Source organism: Octopus bimaculoides, chromosome 4 (genome assembly GCF_001194135.2).
Source record: "Octopus bimaculoides isolate UCB-OBI-ISO-001 chromosome 4, ASM119413v2, whole genome shotgun sequence".
Taxonomy (NCBI): domain Eukaryota; kingdom Metazoa; phylum Mollusca; class Cephalopoda; order Octopoda; family Octopodidae; genus Octopus; species Octopus bimaculoides.
This window is the reverse complement of record NC_068984.1, coordinates 38,983,399-38,990,047: the sequence shown is the minus strand read 5'-3', so window position 1 is coordinate 38,990,047 and position 6,649 is coordinate 38,983,399.

Below are 6,649 nucleotides of genomic sequence, written 5' to 3'. Positions count from 1 at the left end.
TATATATATATATATATATATATATATATGTATGTGTGTGTGTGTTATGAGTGACAGAAGCAGTATTAATGCCAAAAGATAATCTTTATATCCAGCTAAATATGGATGCCTTCTTACTACACTGAATACATCATTATTAAGCCTTGTATTTGGTGCTCTAACAAGATATCTATGTTAACTTGGATATAAATACACACACACATATATTACAAGAATGTTTTTTTTCCATTTGCTCCTTTAATTTTCTATGCAAGACCCTTGTCTTTCCCATTGCTCGTCTCTAAATATACCCAAACTTTTATATGGATTCCGAACTATTTATTTTTTTCTATGAAATCTGACCATTAGATCTATCAGTGACTTATACTATTTATAAATTTCAAAAAAAGGAAGATAAAACTTGGTATTATTAGCAAATTTTACTTCATTTTTCTTCCTAGGCATTCTTTAGAAACTATTTCTGAAAGAATTGTGAGACAACACTTTAATAAGCAGCACCAATATCAGCCTCAACATATAATTCCAGTTAAGCATTACTTATAATTTGATGTGAAAAATGAACTCTCAATAATTCATAGGTAAACACCTGAATGCCTTATTCTATTTACATTAGCTTTTGCTCGTTAATCTCTTATTTTTAATGAATGCTACTTGTACAGAAACCTTATGTTCTGAAAATTAAGTTAAAACTTTAAAGGTTTCAGTTTAAAACTATTTGCAAACACAAAAGCTTTTTCTGAACTTGTTTACTTAACCATCTCTCTCTTACACACACATGCACATACACTCGTTCATATATAAAATTACAATGATGTAGTTTGAATTTCCTTTCTTAAGGCTTTGTTTCTTTAGAAAGCTATATACATTTATAATTTTGAAGCTATAATACAAACTCAAATGTGAAACATTACTAGTTTTACGTTGAAAATGTTTAACCAGTGAAATCAATTTATCATGTCATATTTCATCGTTGCATTATTTTCAGCTAAATAGTCGTGTTTTATAATTTATTCATGTATTTGTGGTGGTGCTCCAGCATGACCAGCCCCACAATTGTTCAAACCAATTAAAGAACTATATATTCGTCTTTCAATTAAAAGTGTCCAACATATAACACATTGCTTCATAAAATTTTTTCTTCTCTAAATTTTTGGTGTATGTTTGGGTTTTTTTTTTTTCCTAACAACAAAACTGGTACAATTATGTGTTGCTGTGTTACTCTTGCTTTGTCATTTTTAATATTACACTGTTTTAATTATTTGAAATAATTCATTGAGGAAAACCTGTTTTAGTTTATTTCCTGTAACTTTTCTTCTTTTGCATTTCTTTGTTTGGTAATCACCAGTATACATTTTCAATATGGTTTGAAATAGGGCAATTATTTTCTACTTCATATACTGTTCTGTTTGTATATCAATGTTAGCATAAGAGGGAAGCATTTTTAATATTTGGTTATTTGCATAATGTTGAGACTTATCTTTTCACAACTGCATGTACTTTCTGCAGTTAAGAACCCAAGTTTCAAATAAAACTCGACAGCAACTCTGCTTTTTTCTTAATGTAAATTAGTTGTGAAATATTCTCTACATTATCTCCACTATTTCTCAATTATTGTACAAATTGATTGACTTGACTGACAACATATTCATCATCATCATTATAATATCCACTTTTCTATGCTTGTGTGGGCCAGTCAGGATTCATTTAGTTAGATTTCTACAGCCCAATACTCTTCTTGTCACTAACCTTTATCTGCTTCCAAGCAAGGTACTATTTCCCCGTGACCAAATGTGTTTTTCATAGAAGATTGGACATGAGCAATGTGGTGATACTTTTAGAAATAATACATTTCTAAATCTCTCAGAGAGATTTATGCAGTAGTGATACAATGAAGTAGTTGTATGCTGTCAACTTAATGTGACAGTCCCCTGAAGGGAATAATATTACTGTTGGTTGCACCGCTTCTTATCAGCCTTGACACATTTCCTGTGTCCTTATGTCTACAAGGGTGGAGGTGCTTGTCTTCCCCTTGTAAACATAAGGACACAGGAAATGTATCAAGGCCGACAGGAAGCAGTGCAGCTTCCTAGGTCTAACCAACAGTAGTATTATTCCCTTCAGGGGACTGTCACATTAAGTTGACAGCATACAACTACTTCGTGGTGATACTTGCTTACAACGATCATGTGATGTCAAGACAAGGGGAAAACATGCACACACACACACTTAGAAGACAGACTTCCTTCAGTTTCTGTGTAACAAATTCATTCACAAGGCTTCGGTCAGTCTGGATTAATAGAAGAAAATGCATGCTTAAAGTGCTACACAGAGACTGAACCCAAAACCACATTGTTGGAAAACAAGCTTCTTAACTATACAGTCATGTCATAGATTTTAAATTAATATTTTTATATAGTATAACAAAGGCAATGCAGTGTTACAGAAGAAACTATTTTACCAAAGTTAAACTAAAAATATGTTAACAAATATTTGGTTAGTGACTATCAGCTTAGCTTACTTCAGCAACAACATACTTTAGCACCAACATTTTAATAGTTACTACATGATAACTAATATATTTTTGCTATAAAATATCCTTGTTATTGTGTATACTGCCTTAAACTTATTCATTATGAACTTTCAATTTTATATTAAATTTTTAATTTTGTTTAGTTTCCTTTTAATAATTTTTCTATATTGCAACCTTATAAAATTCTAGTTTATTTTTTTATTATTTTAATTCTAGTCAGCTCAAAATGTATATAGATTACTATGTAAACTATAAAGTATCATTTTTGTAATTATTCATGAGTCAGCTTCATTTCACTCCTTTTATCAAATATTTAATAGTACAGTGGAGTGTCAGTCATTAAATGTACTGTTTTTTGATGAATAATAATTAATACTATATACTATTGATAAAAAGAATACTAAAAGTGAATGCAATAGTACATGTATATATGTATATACTAAAATGTCAAAATTACTCTATCATAATGTAACACTAATTCTGACTTTTGATTGTCAGATCAAACCTTTTTGCAAAAGATATAACAGAAAATTTCAAAAGCTTTCAACTAGTTATGAAGACTGAGCTATACTGTATTCATAAAAGAGATGATATTGCTATACTTTATTTGAAAACATTGTAAATCACATTAAGTTCTGCTTTCTGGAAGACCATTATGCTTAGATCACATCACATTTAAATATTGAGGTTATTATTGGAACTGGGGTCAGGTCACAGTAACAAAGAAGATTTAAAATGTACAAAAGACAGGTGAACAAGAAAGACACAAAATAGTTCCCTAAATATATATATGCATATGTTTTATCAAATAGATCTTCACTGGCTACCCCCAAGATCTCAATATAGTATGCAAGACCTGCTTATTTTCTGCCAGCAAATATTTCTATTTTTCAGCAGCTGGTGACCTATAGCTTTTTTTTAAGTTGGTTTGGAAGAAAGTGTATATATAAAATGTTATACTAGTTATGAATGTGAAAATTGGTTCACTTTGAGTGAAGAAAACTAATTGGAAAAACAATAATCATGAGCTGTTAATTTCAATGTGATGTAGGGCTGATAAATTAGATTGCTGTCTCGTTTATATGCAACTATAATTCTTTGTAAAACATCTATTATATCACATTTTCTGGAATAAAAGAAGTTTTTCTTAAAGAAAATAAAGAGTGCAGCCTTGCGTATATAACTATATTCCCTGAAGTTTTCCTCAAATTTGATTCTGTATGTTGATATAAAGTATCATCATCATCATCATCATCGTTTAACATCTGTTTTCCATGCTGGCATGGGTTGGACAGTTCGACTGGAGTCTGAGAAGCCAGGAGGCTGCACCAGGCTCCAGTCTGATCTGGCAGTGCTTTTACAGCTGGATGCCAACCACTCCGAGAATGTAGTGGGTGCTTTCTACGGGCCAGAGGGGACTGGCATCGACCACAATCGGATGGTGCGTTTTACATGCCACTGGCACAGGGGCGAGGCTGGCATCGGCCACATTCGGATGGTGCTTTTTGCATGCCACTGGTACAGGGACCGCAACTACAATTTCCATTTGATTGTGATTTGGTGTACTTGAGTCACTAGGTCTCCTCAAGCACAGCATATCATCCTCCAATCCAAAGGTACATTTTGAGTGGGCTGGTTATGCAACACTAGTGTAGGATACAGGCGTGAACTCACTTTATTTGTCGGGTCTTTGCAGTCACAGCATATCTCCAGAGGTCTTGGTCGTTTGCCATTGCCTCACAGAGGCCCAACGTTTGAAGGTCATGCTTGACCACCGCATCCCATGTCTTCCTGGGTCTCCTTCTACCCTGGATTCCTTCCACTGTTTGGGAGTGGCACTTCACACAGCTCTCCTCATCCATCCGTAGTACATGATCATACCAACGCAAACGTCTCTCTTACACGCCACATCCAATGCTACTTATGTCCAACATTTCTCTCAGAGCACTTACACTCTGTTGTGTGTGCACACTGACATTACACATTCAGCGGATCATGCTAGCTTCATTTCTTTCGAGCCTATGCATGTCTTTAGCAGTCACTGCCCATGTTCCACTGCCATGAAGCATGGTAGTTTGCACACATGCATCGTACAATCTACCTTCCATTCTGAGTGAGAGGCCCTTTGTCACCAGCAGGGGTAGAAGCTGTCTGAACTTTGCCCAGGCAATTCTTATTCTAGTGGCAATGCTCTCAGAGCATCCACCCCCACTACAGACTTAGTCACCTAGGTAGTGGAAGCTATCAACTACTTTTAGTTTTTCCCCCTAGCATGTGATGGAATCAATTTTCTGAGCGTCTGTGGTGTTTATTGCCCCTGTGCATCTGCTGCACACGAAAGCTATCTTCCATTAATCTTGTTTTGATGTTGCTGCACCTATCTTATGGAGTTTCTACCTACACCTTTTCTACAGATCGAGCAGGGCCACCTACTTTAAGGAGTGTGTGATGTGTTCACCTTCCTACTTACTAGAACTTTGGTCTTTGCAACATTAACTCTAAGGCCCTTCGACTTTAAACCTTGCTTCCACACCTGAAATTTCTTCTCTAGTTCTGGTAGTGATTCTGCTATGAGGGCCAGGTCATCAGCATAGAGAAGCTCCCAGGGCAACCTGTCTTGAATTCTTCTGTTATTGCCTGGAGGACTATGATGAATAAGAGGGGGCTGAGAGCTGATCTTTGGTGGATCCCTACTTCTACCTGGAATTCTTCACTATACTCATTGCCAACCCTAATCTTACTAATAGCATTTCTGTATAGGGCCTGTACAGCCCTTATTAACCATTCATCAATTTCCAGTTTCTGCATCACCCACCAGATAAAGGATCGAGGGACCCTGTCAACTGGGATCCAAACCCAGACTAGTTAGATTAATCTTCTCGAGTTCTACCTAGATATACACATACCAGTCAGCCTCTGATAAAGTTAATCCTTTAGCATTTAAACCAGCCAAAATATTCTACCTGCTTTATGTTCAAACAGGCCAGATCTAGCCTCTCACATTTACCCGAAAATGTCATTCTAAAAATAAACTGCCACATCATTAAAATCTTTAAGTTGAGATAATGCGTGAGTAATTCAAAGCATTGTCAATAAATATATTTGCACATTGGCATTACCAATTTGTAATCGTTAAGTGCAACATTGTATATGTGTACATGTTAGCATCACCAATTTGTTACAGTTAAGAGTAAGATCCAATCTTAATAGTTTATAAACATCAGAGGTCAGTAATTATAATGATCATGTGTAACGATAATATGCATCGAATAAATGAGAGAAGATATTAATTGTTAGTTGAAAGGACTTTTGTTTATCATCGTAATTGTTACAAAGTAAGTTACAACTACTTTGAGCTGTTGTGGTAAACAGCATTCTGTGCATAGTTAGCTTGATTTGTGGGTAATTACTAGAAAGAGAAAAAGAGAATCTAGGTAGATAGAAAGATTAAGAATTGTGTTGTTGCACAATGAAAGGCCACACTCAAAGTGAGAAAGAGAGATACTCTCTGACCAGCAGCCAAGGGACCAAAGAGAAAGAACTGACTTTTGGTTGCATATTCATATTCTTCCTAACTAAATTAGGTCAGGCCAATCAAAGGATTTTTTCTCTGTATAAGCTTTGACCCACTCAAAAAGGTTAAGAGGTTAGTTTTCTGCCCAAAATTTCCTAGTGCAACAGATGAAACCAGTAGACAGAGAACTTTTAGGTAAAATGTGGATTTGGTTTCACATCCTGGCTTAGAAATTTAGTAGTTATTTGCAACTGATGTGTTGCCAGTAAATGCCTGTCTATCACTAATTTCCTCAGATACACAAGTAGTAATTATATCATGTGTAACAGAATGTTTGACAGCATTGGTGATGGAAAACACAGACTAGGCACTGAAGAGACAGTTTAATAGTTGGACCATTTCTCAGACCCCATCCATCACAGAATCGTAGTGTGCCAATTTTTGACCTGAGATCTCCAAGAGTTAATGAAGGCAGATAGAAATACGAAATTTACTGCATTCAACCCATCTATTTTGAAAAGAGTTCAGGTTTAGTACATAAATAGCAGACGTGATTTTCAGGGCACATCTGTATTTTAGAATGGCGACCAATTTTGTTGCATAGT